The sequence below is a fragment of the Nuphar pumila genome, chromosome 1 (genome assembly GCF_984573655.1).
Source record: "Nuphar pumila chromosome 1, dmNupPumi1.hap1.1, whole genome shotgun sequence".
In the NCBI taxonomy this organism is placed as follows: domain Eukaryota; kingdom Viridiplantae; phylum Streptophyta; class Magnoliopsida; order Nymphaeales; family Nymphaeaceae; genus Nuphar; species Nuphar pumila.
In genome coordinates this window covers 13,914,204-13,929,476 of record NC_143249.1, presented here as the reverse complement: position 1 = coordinate 13,929,476, position 15,273 = coordinate 13,914,204, and positions in this window count along the sequence as shown.

Here is a 15,273-nt window from a genome sequence, read left to right as displayed (position 1 = left end):
ACATATATTTCTTAATAGGAAATAAGTTTTGGATCATGTGATTGTGACATATATATAGGCTTTTTAAGATCTTCAAAAATCAAGGGCTCACAACACACCAAATTTCATTACTTAAAATATCATATTCTTATGTCTGAAAAACATGATTCAAGTTTTGATTCCTATCAAATAAACTATGCTGAATTGGTTCATATGGTCTGATTGAGAAGTTGTAGCTCTATTAAGTCTCTCTCTCTCTCTCTCTCTCTCTCTCTCTCTCTCTCTATATATATATATATATATATATATATATATAGGCATATCCTTGTAATATTTTTAGGTGCAAACACTTTTGGATCTCCGCAACCAACGTTGTTTTGATTCAACTGGACCTAATACATGGATTCAGCATGTCCAATTAGTGGGGATAAGTTTTTGAATGGTTATGACCAGGTAAAGTATCAACATTATAGAACATTGATTTTTTAATCTTTATAAAAACCTCTTTATGTGTCTCGCACTCGGTGATCTAAGAGCCGATTCTCACTAAGAAAAAATTGTATATCACATTTCTAAGGTTACTTTCATGAAAAGCAACTAAAAAGATCTGATATGCAAAATACATATAAAATGGTTTATTTGCTGTGTTTGGAGTTTTTACAATGTTTATTACATTATAAGATTCAATTTCTAAGATGGTAGAAATTTGGCGGCTCACAATTCATGTTGGTGTTAACATATGAAAATAGTAAATAAAATATGCTAAACATTGTAAAGGTTACCTTTTGCTTTTAGATATTAGATTTATGCAAATCAAGTGTACACTAATTCCATACTAAGAGCTCATACACACACAATATAGAGAGTAGTGCGTAGGTGCATGACCACTTCTGAACATTACCAAAACGAACTTGTGCTGAGCGTCCATCGCATGTGCAATGGATGTTCAGCGTTATTGTTTTTGCAAAAAGGCTTTTAACAGTGACAAAAGTTGCCACCGAACCTTTAGCAGCAACTTTGCTGCGACTTTTGTGGCCACTAAAAGTCTCAGAGGGAACCTTTAGTGGCGACTTTTGTCGCAGCTAAAGGTGTATTTGGACAGCACAAGTTCATTTTGGTCATGTTTGAAAGTGGTCATGCATCTACACTTTTTCATATATATATATATATATATATGTGTGTGTGTGAGAGAGAGAGGTTAAGATTTGATATAGTCTTTGTATATGCAAATGACTTAGCTAATGGGGTTGGAACCACCAACTTGTTTTTCTCACATCTAACACCATAGATGTGATTTATAGGTTTTGTTTAGTGGGAACCAGCTTTTAGATCGCTGGAATCGGACTTGGATATAGGTTTTTTCAGCTATCCAAAAATCAACAGCTATGAAGGCATCAATTTTTTCCAACTCTTAATGACGTAGGATTCAAACTAGATTTGTATGTACAACCAAATATATAGAGAAGGGAGTAGCTGCAACAGCTCTCCTTGCCAACGTGTGCACGACATCCATTGCACGCATGCTGTTAAGTCATTACAATGACTTTTAGTGGCGGTTAGTGCCCGCGGCTAAAGGTGTATTTTTGTGCAGGTGTTTGATGACCCAGGGAGTTGCCCTAGTGCGTTGGCAGGGAGAGCTGTTGGCAACTACGCCTTTATATATATATATATATATATATATATATATATATATATATATATATATATATATATATATATATATATATATATATATATATATATATATATATAGAGAGAGAGAGAGAGAGAGAGAGAGAGAGAGAGAGAAATGGGTCTGTGCTAAATTAAATATACTAATTCAAACGTGCTAACTAGTTTTTTTTTGCTCTTTCCAGTGTTTTTTTGCAGTTTTGACCCTATAAATGTGTTGGGCATGGTCAATTTGCGAAGAATCCACACCGGGATCATATGTGTTTTCGATGAAAAAAATGATATTTGGAACCTCAAAAAATTACAAAGATTTTGGACCATTAATTTTTTGAACCTTATAAAACCCACCCATGTGTCAAATCGAACACTTCAAGAGCTGATCCCTATAAAATTATGGTCAGAAATTGAAAATAAAACAAAAAAACCTGAAAAACTCATTTTGCACAGACCCATTACTCACTCTCTCTCTCTCTCTCTCTCTCTCTCTATATATATATATATATATATAGAGAGAGAGAGAGAGAGAGAGAGAAATTGGTAGCACACGCTAGGTGCCAAATCATACTGGTGTTTTTTTTCAGTTTTTAACCCATAAATGTGTCGGGCATGGTCTATTTACGTGGAATCCACACCGAGATCATGTGTTTTTGATGAAAAAATGATATTTGGAGCCTAAAAATTTTACAAAGATTTTGGACCGTTCATTTTTTGAACCTTATAAAAACTCACCCATGTGTCTGAATAGAATACTTCAAGAGCTGATCCCTATAAAATCAAGTACATAGATCACATTTGTACGGTCAGAATTTAAAAATAAAATAAAACAAATGTTAAAAAACCCATTTAGCATGTTCATTTAACGCGTGAGCAGCTGCCAATCACTATATATATATATATATATATATATATATATATATATATATATATATATATATATATATGTGTGTGTTCACCACGAATCCTAGTTCTTAACCAAAATGGTGGACGTAATGGAATAAAGAACAGCTCAAGCCAAATTCTTAATTGCTTTTTTTGGTCAAATTCTATTTTTTGAACCATCCACGGTTAAAGTGATCCCATACGAAAAAATAGATTAAACCGTCACCAAATTTACAGCAAATCTTCTAAAGCAATTGAAAACCATCCAATTGATTAAAAACTATTCATTTACTTTCTTTATGCGGCTTTGAACTAGATTTATATTAATTTAGGAAAATTTTCAAATACCCCCAAACGTCAGCCTAATTAATGTGCACACCAAACTTTTCAGAGTTTGCAAATGCCACCAAAGTTTTTACGACCCTAATTTATTTACCTCTGATTAATTCGGTTATAATTTTTTTTTTCAAATGACCATGCTTCACATATGTCTTGCCATATAAGAAAGCCTAGTCTTTGACCGAACAGACCCATTTGCTCCTAAAGCTAGCATTGTCACCATCATGGCAATAGCTAATTGATCTTTGATTATTGAAATACTAAAACTGTTGTCAACTATAACCAGTTTCCCGTTTAAGTCAAATGAAAATGCATTTAGTTTGAGTTCGAATATTTATCGGGTCAATTATTGAGGAACCAAATAAACCTAGTTGCGCTTAGAGCTCCCCTAGTCCATCATGACAATAACTAATTGATTTTGATTCTTGAAATATTAAAACTTTTGTCAACTATAACCAGATTGACTTTTGGATTAAATGAAAATGCATTTATTTATCAGGCCCTCTATTGAGAAACCAAACAGGCCCCGGGTGGAGTGATTATTGAGTTGATTAGCTTATTGTAATTTATGTTTTATATGATTTTTTTTCAACAATTAACATTTCTTATTGGGAAGGTTAAGGGTTCAAGTGCCATTATTGTAGTCATTAACTTTTTACTCAAAACATTGGGTTCAAACCTTTAGAATAAGGGTTCAAGTGCATTATTTTGTTCATACATTTAGAATAAGGGTAAACTAATAATTTTATTTTGCCAGTTATCGGGGTAAAACAATAACTTAAAAACATGAGTTAGGTTAACCCAAGACTTAGTTTATGATTGGGGTCATTTGATTAACCCAAGTAAAAACTTTCGAGGGCACCTACAAATTCTGAATTAGGCCAAAACATTTGGGGGTATTTAAAAAATTCTCATTAATTTATATGTTCATCATCCTTATCTCCTCAGCAGATACTTGCAATTATGAGTGGTGGTTGATGAAATAGAATGTCCATGAGCATCAAAATGCAAGAGAATGTCAGCTTCTATGTAAAAGTGATGGATCATGCCATTCACACAGGATTAATAATTGACATAGATATCTGATTTGTTTTCATACGTATGGTGATTGTGTTATTTGATATTCTAGAGCCATATTATTTTTTTATTGGCACATATATGCTTCCCAATATTAATACATATCCTTGTGATATTTCCTTGAGTAATAAAGCTTTGTACTTACCGTTCTTACTGGCATTGCATTTCCTCATACCTGTATCCTACCTATTGTAAAAGCAGAAGTGAGGGTAATAGTGCTTTACAAGCTTTTTAAAATTAACATCCATTGCCATGTTTTCTAACAATGTCATTAAAAATTTGTCGACCCATTTCTCTATAAAGTTTTACAAAAAAAACTCTTGCATGAAATATTGTAATTTTTTTCAAAAGTCCACGTAATCACAGTGAAGTAAAGGGTTCTGAGATGATCTTCTCCCTCTCATCACGTCTCATATTAGTTTTCAATTTTAAGTTGATTTGGTCGTTATGACTGTATAACAGTTCACAATACCTGTTAGAGAAAGAACCACAGTAATTACTAATTACCTATAATTTTGTATTTTGTTACCAAATTTGACCCTTCTGAATGATATATTGAATAAGAACATAGGCGGTTTCTTAGGGGATTCAGTTAGGAAGACTTGAGGTTCTTATCTAGAATCTAAAAAACTTCAAAATTGGAAGTAACCAATTAAAAAAAGAGAGATACTTCCCCATTTTCTCTCCCCTGTGGGAATTTACATTCTTTTCTTCCCTCATAGTTTGCAGAACACATAAGTCACAGCCTGAGCAGTAGTTTGCTTGGTTAATTAGGACAACACTCATAGGGTTAAACGGAATAACAACTTCAACATGCATCCTTATCTTATTCAGAGTACAGATGCCACTTTTTTCCTTTTCTCAACATAAGTTAACAACTCAGCGTAGACATAACCAACAAGTACAACACAAGCCAAAACTGTGTAGTATCTGAAATTGTGACCAGTTTAAGGCCCTGCATTAATCAAAATGTAAGGGTAAACGACCCTCTTGAAGAAGAAGAAGAAGAATAGAAGCCATAATCCTGCCTGCAACCAAGAGATTGGAACCGCCTTCTCATTGCTTTGCAGCACCGTCGACATTCTCATCATCTGAAATCAATGAAACCAACAGAAGGTGGTCGATTATTTCATATCTAAACATAACCTGATAAAAAATGAGGCACCTACTATCCAAGGATAGATTCAAATCCCATGCAAACCAAAAAACCTTTGGAAAAATGCATAAACAAACAGAGAACCAAAAAACTGGGTGCCCAATTCAACATGATTGAACCCTCATATGAAACAACCATGAGAGAGAGAGCACTTCCCCTTTTGCCTTTTCTCGCAGATGAATGCTATTGAACCAAACTGATAGATGGAAAGAGATACGAATCAATGGCGCTTCTCTTGACTTTCTCTGTGTCTTCCCACAGCTTTCTCGAACGGCAATCAGACCAGCATTCCTGATCAGATACGTTCAAGAAAGCCTGTGGAAAAATACAAAGAGAGGCATCTGCAAAACAACATTCACCATCAACCCTATTCATGATACCACGAAGAAATGGAGAAAACGGGTGCAATTTAGGGAGTGGAAGGTTGGATATTTATAGGGGAAAAAACACAGGTTGGTGCCAATCCGGAGAAGAATATGGGAACAAAACGGAAAAACAAAAAAAACCGCAACTATCTCCCTTCTCTCTCGCGTAGTTGAGCGAAGAAAAAGGTAACGACTCGGAATTCAAGGAGAACTCTTGGAGGGAGAAGATTGCAGAATGTGGCAGTTACAGACAGGAAATTGGAGAGAGAGAGAGATGCAGTGGAGCAGTAAATAAAAACAATTACAGAGCAATATCGATCTCAACCGCATCCGACGGTGAAGATTAACGAGTGGCACAATGTGGGGACAAAGTGGTTCTATCCATTTGCTGATAAAAAAAGTATCCATTTCAGATGGTATGCACCAATTGCTTATCAACAATTTGGCATCTTTACCAACGGGGGGGGGGCTCCGCTTGTGTGGCAGGTGCAGGTAGTGCACGTCATCTTATTTTGGGAAGTTGCAAGTTCGAATCCCAATGGTATGGTTGTATAACTGATAGAGGTCTGCCTAACCTCAGCTTTATCTATCGAAAAAAACAATTTGGCATATTTACATCGACCCAGGTCGTCTTCTTAGGGAGAAGTAGGGGTGGCAAAATCTGACACTACCCGCCAACCCGTTTCTTAGGCGGGTTCGGGTTTGGCTTAAACGGGTTTGTATCGTAAACGGGTTGACCTGCCTAACCCATTTATTAAATGGGTTGGATTTGTGTTAGGGGTATGCCAACCTGGCTGGGTGGACGGGTCAACCCGCTTACCCAAACTCGATCCACCAACCTGTTTACCCGAACCCGACCCGCCAACCCACCCACAAACCCTCCAACCTGTTTACTCGACCTGACCGTGTCGTGTTGGGTTACCTATTTAATAAATGGGTGGGGTTCGTGTTTGCCACAGCCGACCCATTTAATAAACGGGTCAAGTTCGTGTTGAGGTATGCTGACCCGCCAACCCGACCCGATTGCCATGATTGCCACCCCTAGGGAAAAGGTACTGACCCCCTCCTTCTCAGGTTCGACTCTCACTGGGTGTGCTAGTGCCTTTCACTGGTGGGCTCCGTACGAGCTTGGATGTCGGTAACCCCACCCGGAGTTTTCCATTAAAAACAACAACAATTTGGCATCTTCATTTATAATGTTCACAAAGCAACTACCTCTTAAGGCATTTACTAATCATATAACACGGTTTCTCAAGTAATCAATTTAAAGGGCATACGCTAATAATGATCAACATTTTACCATCTTCATTTATAATGTACTTGTCATTTGGGGGCAGGAGCAGCTTGTGCACGTCACCTTATGTTGGAACTTTGCAAGTTCGAATCCCAATGGTATATGGTTGTATAAGTGGTAGGGGTCTGCCTAACCCTAGTTTTCTCTGTAAAAAAAAAAGACTTTCTTAAAAAAAAAACTTATGCAAGGCAACTTTTTACTGAATCAGTCAAGTAAAGACCTGGGTTAAGTTATATTAAACTGCCCCTAATGCACAAAATAGGCAAAACATCATTTTAAATGAAAGGTCCAAAATGATATTTTATGTAAATCTTGACCATGAAAATAACTCCAGTCATATTTTCAGTGTAAAGTTGGTTCCTAAAATGCCTTTCAAAAAGCATGTAACTCTTTTTGAAATATCAGGCAGAAGGTCATTCTTTAAATGAACATCTCTCCCAATTAAATTTTCACTGCTTCCATTTTACGCCTTCCATGTCAAACACAATCTACCAATGCATATCAGTTTGGGATGCAGCCTATAAGCTGTGGGGCCCAACACATTTATTGTTCCAACGCCCTCTCACTTCCTCTGACACCCTCCTCCCAAACACAAATTTTAGCCTCCATTACCCATGCTTATGCTTTTATAAGGTTTAGATAGATTTAGGATTATAGCGGATTGGTGGAGAATTTATTATGATGAATAGTTGAATACCAATGTTGATAGAACATGTTTCCATATGCTTTTTACTCTTTGTTTGAGAACCAGTGTTGGAAGGAGTTACAAAGAGTCGGGAAGAGTAGAACTACCAGAATTCAAGGAAAATGGATTTGGGAGGAAAATTTGAGTCTCTTGCATCCTCTGACTAACAATAATTCAAGTCTGTAGGAACACTATCGAATTTGACAAGCATAAACAACTCCATCAAGGATTCAGGCTTATATATTCCTTATTCCTGACCATGTTTGAAAACACAGCATGGTATTTGGGCTGTATATGTATATTTTATATAATATATATATACACATATATATTATGTATATATACATATTATGTGTATATACATATATATATAATATGTATGCATATATATTATGCACACACACATATATATATATACATATAAATATATATAACATAAAAATTTAAGATTTATTGAGGTAAAATCTTATTGTTTATCGAGGTAAAATGGTGGATATAAGATTTACTGAGGTAAATGGGATAAAAATTTTGAACCATTGAAAATTTAGGAACCCACAAGAATCCTTGTGATTCAAGGAGTTGCAAATACCTCCTTTTAAGAGGAGTTCAAATGGGTATTTTGAAGGAGTTGGGGTCAGTTGATTCCCAGCCTATCCCTTCAATTCCTCTCAAACGACAGCCAAATCCATGAGATGAGTGCCACATAACCGTCTCTTATTACACTACAAATACTCTGGTAACATGCTCCCAAACAGAGCATTAGGTTTACGCTGGCATGAAACTATTTGATTTAGTATCAACATGTACATAACACTAGGATGTTCCTTTATTTTTGGATTTTACTTAGTTATTTGTTTAGTCTTATTGATATTTAATACACTCTTTCATAATTTTATTTTGCAAGAACTTCATAATTGACTATGAAGTGATTATACTACTCAAATATTGACATTTTTTTATTTTCTCTTTATTTGCATAGAAGTAATTATGTAGCGTACCAACGGGGGGACTCTGCTTGTCTGGTAGAAGTAGTTAGTGCACATCACCTTGTGTTGGGTTGTTGCAAGTTCGAACCCCAAATGGTATGATTGTATAACTGGTAGGGGTCTGCCTAACCCCAGCTTTCTCTGTAAAAAAAAAAAGTAATTATGTAACTCTCTTTCTCTCATATCAACATAAGTGAATTTTAATCCCTTTTCAAAATCCAATTTTTTACTCAATTTTTGTATGTATAGTATATGTTCCAACAATTTTGGTGCTTGTCGATGCTCCCTAAACCGACCACAAATGGAAAACTGACCATGGCAGTCAAACACGGTTGTTTATGGAAAGGGCTTGTTCTATAAATTTTTAATGGTGATGCTGTTTCTGGACTTATTGGTTTTTTTTTTTTTTTTGAGTTTTACTCAAAGAAACCGCTCCATGCACAGAGACCTAGTCACGCTGGCTCAGCCAGCCGTACTACGGTCTCTATCCATGACTGCATAAAACTCTGAGGGCTTACCCCTTAACCTTAGAGAGTCGCCAAGCTTCTGCTTACACAAGGGTTGACACCCATGGGATTTTAACCTAGACTACTCGTCTAATAGTTTAGGCCCCAACCCACTATGCCAAACCCCTTGGGTTATTACTTTAATTTTGTAGCATGTTCTTTAACACTGTTTTTGTTTATGTGGCTCATTGGAAACTTCTAAAGATGATTCAAAGTTAGATAATTAAGAAAGGGTGAGACTTTGCATAGTTTAGATTTTATTTTAGTACGATTCAAAAAATATATATTTTTCATTTTCTTACAATATTACAATCCTTATTTAGTTTCTTGTACCATTAACTTTAATATGTTGATATTTTATAGAAAAATAGAAGTTGTTAATATGTTTTAGGTAAATTATATCCTCAAATATTAATGTCTTCAAATTGTGTCATTTATGATTTAATTTTTTAAGAAATTAGCCATTTATCTTTGTGCTTTTAGGTTTATAGTGGCTTGGTGGAGAATTTATTAAACTATTTGATTTATTATCAACATGCACATAACAATAGATTGTTCACTTTCTTTTAGGATTTTAATGAACTCTTTGTTTAGTCTTATTGGCATTTAATACTCTCTCACAAAACTTAATTTTACAAGAACTTCATAATTGACTATACAGTGATTATGTGACTTAACTATTTGCATTTTTTTATTTTCTCTTTACTTGCATAAAAGTAATTATGTATATTTACCAAAAACCTATTAGTAACTTACATTTTCTATATAATATCAACACATTAAGCTTAATGATACAAGAAACTAAATAAAGATTGTAATATTGTAAGAATATGAAAATACATATCATGAGTTTTATTATTTTTACTAAAATAAAATGCAAAATATGTGACGTTTCACCTAACATAATAATTATCCACCATTTACTCATCTTTAGAAGACTTCGATGAGCTATATAAACAAAAACAATGTTTAAGATCCACTCTATAAAAAATAAAGAAAGAAAAGAATATAAAACCAATGAAGAGGGATAAGCAACTAAAACGCATTCGGACATGATTTTACAACAGTATCGTCATAACGAATTTTTAGTACAAGCCATTTTGAAAAACAACCTTCTTTGACTACCTTGATCGGTTTCCAGAGCATCTGCAGACACCAAAATGGTAGAAAAAGATACTTTTCCTACAAACATAAATAGGATCTAAAAACGGATTTGGAAAAGGTTCAAAATCCCCTTGTGTTGATATGAGAGAAATAAATAGTAGTGCTTTCAAATTCTTTGTCATTTATGATTTGATTTTTTAAGAAATTAACCTTTTTTTTTTCTTTTTGCTTTTAGGTTTATAGTGGCTTGGTATTTTTTTTCATATTTACACGAAGAAATCGACCCCAAGAACGGAGACCTAGCCATGTTGGCTTTGCCTATTGTACTTACCGTCATTGTCCTGGCAGCGTATAACTCCCTGGGCTTACCCCTTGCCCCCAGGGAGTCTCCATGCTACGTCTTTCGCAAGGGGTGATGCCCATGAGATTTGAACATAAACTGCCTACCTAGCGGCCTAGGCCTTATCCCACTACTCGGGCAAGTGTAAAACTTTGTGGACTTACCCTTTACCCCAAGGGAGTAACCATGCAATGGCTTGCGTAAGGGGTGATGCCCATGAGATTTGAACCTAAACCGCTTGTCTAGCAGCCTAGGCTCCATCCCACTACTCCAAACCCCTTTGGGGAAAATTTATTGATAAATATTTGAATAAATGCACATAACACTAGGTTGTCAACTTTATTTTTGGATTTTAATGTATTTCTCGTTTAGTATTATTGAGTCATTGACATTTAGTAGTCTCTTTCTCTCGTAATTTTATTTTACAAGGACCTCATAATTGACTCTAAAATGATTATATGACTCAACTATTTACAATTTTTATTTTCTCTTTACTTGCATAAAAGTAAGTATGTAACTCAACCATATGTGCTTAAGAGGCTAGCCCAACAGCCTCATTAATGAATGTCGAGTAGCACATATTTGGTTACAAAATAACACCACTCACTTATTGGGGCTTTTGATATTAACAGTTCTAGACCTTGCATATAGATATAAAGTCGTTGGATTCTCATATCGTGGGTCTGAGAACTAGTGAATTGTGGGTTCTCGAATCTTCTAATCTAATCAACTCACAGGACGAGCCCCAAGGGGGGTTGGCATAGTGGAGTGGGGTCCTGGCTGCTAGACGGGCAGTCAAGGTTCGATCTTCATGGGTGTCACCTTTCTACTCAAGTCAATGCCTAACATATGTAGGCCTTGGGGCAGGGGTTCTAGACTCAGAGTTTTACACTACCAACATGATGACCGTGGGTAGGGCAGGCTGAGCCAGTGCGGCCAAGTCTTTGTGCCCAGTGTGGTTTCTTCTGGTTATAAATTCAAAAAAAAAAATCAACTCACAGGACCTCCCTTTGATTTAAGATCCGGTCTGAAGAAATTTAAAATTGAAACACCTCTTAAAAGGTTTTTGGTGGGCAAATCGGTGCATGATGGTGCTATTGGAGAATCGGATATCCAAGGAGAAGTCTTATTTAAATGTCAAGTTTAAAATTTGAAATTAACAAAAGTCCATGTAAATGCCACCACTTTGGGGTACTTTGGTAATTTAATATAAATGAATTGCATAGAAGAGTTTTCAAAAAAATCATTCATCTCATTGTATATTTGGTTGAGTCACACTTTTGAGTGCAAGTAATCAAACCTTTTTAATTTCATTATGAAAAATGGCTTCTAGCTTTTGTAGTAAAAAAAGAAAATGAATGTGAGGGGATAGAAGGAAGAATCTCTTTTTTTCCTTTACTTTAAAAGAATAATATATGGATAATGTTTGTGTAGCATGTATTACAATATTCTTGGTTTTTTCTGATAGGATAGTGTTGTATTACATTCTTAAAAGCACCTAAATGCTCATATTGTAAATTAAAAGAAAAATAACTTTTTATAACCCAAAAAACTTTATTATGTTAACTTTTATACTTTTAAAAACAAATTGTACTTACATATCAAACTATCTAATCTTTAGCTTTAACTAGTGATGGAGACTCTAATGAACGTATTCATTTGAATATAATATGAGCATGCAATTAACATGTATTTAATGGAATATCAAAAAATACATATATCAAAAATACATAAATCTAATAGTGATTTATAAAAAAATAAGAAAGAAAGGAAAATCACTTCATGGTAAGAAATCTCTAGCGATGTGATTTTTCATTTAACTACTTCTGAAATCACTGCTATTGATTTTCTCCACTTCCAAGGTGGGGAATGAATATCCCCACAAATCAAAACCTCTCTCTCTCTCTCTCTCTTAGTTTTAGACTTTGTTCACTCTCTCTCTCTCTCATTTTTAGACTTTGTTCTCATCTATAGAAGAAATATCTCTCTCCACAACTTTGGCATCCAAAAATGATTTTGTAAACTCACTACAAATGAAAACTGGTCCAGAGCAGTCAAACATGGCCTTCTAAAATTGCTTAAGCTACAGGTTCATAGTGATTGTTAGAAAGCTGCATGATTAATAAACACGACTAAGAGAGAGAGAGCACATACAATGACACACGATTTATGTGGTTCAGCCAAAGGCCTACCTCCATAGGCCGCGAAGGAACAAAGATTTTTACTATGTCAAAAAAGGAAAATTACAAAGGTATATGATAGGTCTCTTCTCGAAAAAAACCCTAGAACTGCACAAAATGCTTAGACTCACAAAAAAAGTTACCTTCACAAGAAAACCCTAAAAGAGTTATTTTATAGGACCTTGTTACAAACATCCATACCATGGGAGGAGAATTCTTAGTTATGATTTTCTTCAAGCAACATGTGTCAGGGTTGTAATATGGAATTCAATTCACATCTCAATGATGTTGCAAAATCATCTTCGAGGATGTTTTAGCTTCTCCTCCCTTCCCACCCTTTGTTGTTGTTTTTTCTTTGTTTGTTTTCTTCTATGTTTTTTTGTCATCTTTATTGATGTTGTCTTGTGTTTTTTTATTATCTTTTTTATCCCCTTTAACTGAAGTGGTGATCTATTTTTCTTCTCAGGTTTTAGCATTCATGAAAATGAATCAAGCATCACTATAAGTTCTACCTTCAAGCTTTTGTACGTCTCTCTCTCTCTACAATTAAGTGTTAAACCCATTGTGAATTGTTCGATAAAAATATAAAGAGATAACATGATGGTTGTGCAAGTTTCCTTCTCTTAATTGCTAATGTTTTTTCCTTTTTGTGATTTAGGTTTATAAAAATCACATTCCTCAAGTCACTAAAGAGTTTTTTACTTTTTTTTTTTATATTCAAGTCAATAGGAGTTGATTAAATATGTGAATTCCTCCCTTCAACTGCTATCAAATTATTTTGGTTGAACCATTACTCGAATCAAATTATAATTTAAGTAGGAGCGTGAAGGTCGTGCATTTGCATAGACACACTTCTGTATTGTCTATAACTAGTTCAGCCTTATGATTGAATACATGAGAAAAAATACTCGTTGTGTAAGAGCAACATGCACGAGATCATTAAACAAGGTTGAAACTTGACAAAGTAATTCAGAAATCAGGTTCAAGATGTTGAGACCAAACTCATCTCTAATCTCATATATATTTTCTATTTTTCAATTTTTTGTTAAAAAATCTATAAAATTAAAGGCTCAAAATTGCTTAAGAAAATAACCTGAACCAGCCCGTTTGAGCGCAGAGTCCAATGAGTGTGCCATGGGCTGAGAAATAATCTCTATCCTAGCTCGGTTGGTCAAGGGGTTAGGCTTGACTTGGCTTGGCCCATCAACAGCCAAGTCAAGTTTGTCTATTAACCAAGTTGGGCTAGTTCGACATGCACATTGTCCAGCCTACTTATGCAATCTCATGAAATAGTGTTTGTGATCATTCTTAAATTAAATAACTATCTATTATTCTTTTGATTTTCAAATTAGTTGAAATAATTATTTGTGTTTTTTTTACATCTAGCATTGTCTCTATGTTGTCAAGATTAATCAGCTCAATTTTCAAAATTATCTTGATTAAAGTCTCCTTGAAAATTTTATTTATATTAACATACATCTATAAATAATGTACATTCTAAGAAAGGTTATCTATTGTAAAAAAAATATGCTTTATTTACTAAGGTTAGTTTTTGAAATGGTACTATTTCTTGTGCTCTTTTTATTCTCGTCTGATGTCTAATCCCAATTACATCTAAAGAAAAATGTAACCATTTAATCTAATTTATAAATTATATATAAACCAAAATATTTGTAAATAATATATTTAGAATGTGCAAGAAAATTATATACTTGTATAAGCTGTATTATAATTTCATATAGAATTGACCTTTGTTTGAATTTTGAAAAAATGGCATGTATTTCATTAACCATTGTTCTTTCATTTGTAATCTATTTAATCACATCTTAATTCATGAAAATTATCAAGAATTTGTACAAAGAATTAGTTTTACTCACTTCAACTTTGGATATATATGTAATAAGCATCTCCTAATAAAACATTGTAGAATTTAAAACACCAGTGTAAAGGAAATAATTTCAAATCTACTATCGTATAAGAAATTAATTACATCAAAATAAATAGCTTAATTTTACATCAATAATGTATATAATGCAATACAATCATGTAAATACTCATTATTCAAATAGAATCATTTGAATATGCTTCCAAAATTAATTTTTAAATAAATCCCTTATCAAGCAACTTTAAAAGCAAAATCTTTATAATCATATATTTGTTAATTGTTCAAAACAATCATTTCTTTCATTTTAACTACATATGCATGAAATTGTTTGGGAAGAATAAATTGTAAAATAGTTTAATTAAAAATTAACACTAAGTATGTCTTCTTAATTATTTCAAAGTACATTTTATTTTTTCCAAATTATATAAAAACAAGTGTTTCAAATCATTGCTATTTGACTTGAACAAGTTCTAAAAATGTATGAACAAAGTCAAGGAAACCTTTAAAATAATTTCAATATTGGACCTTGGACATATTAATATAATAGTTTCAATTCTCTTTATAAAGAATAATTTTTGTCTCGTGATAGCTTGCTCCAATTCTCTTCGAAAACTTTCGTTATTGGATTAGTCATATACTTCACATGATTTAGTGATTCACATGGCATCATCATCAAATGATACAAGTCTTAGAGGTAAATCATTAACCCTTCATCTTCTTACTAATACTACATAATATTCTTATAAATTTTAGCCATTACTAAGTATATAAGTAGTAATTTCAAATCCAGAGGTTAATTGTACTCTTGCAACTTTAAGTAAAGCAAA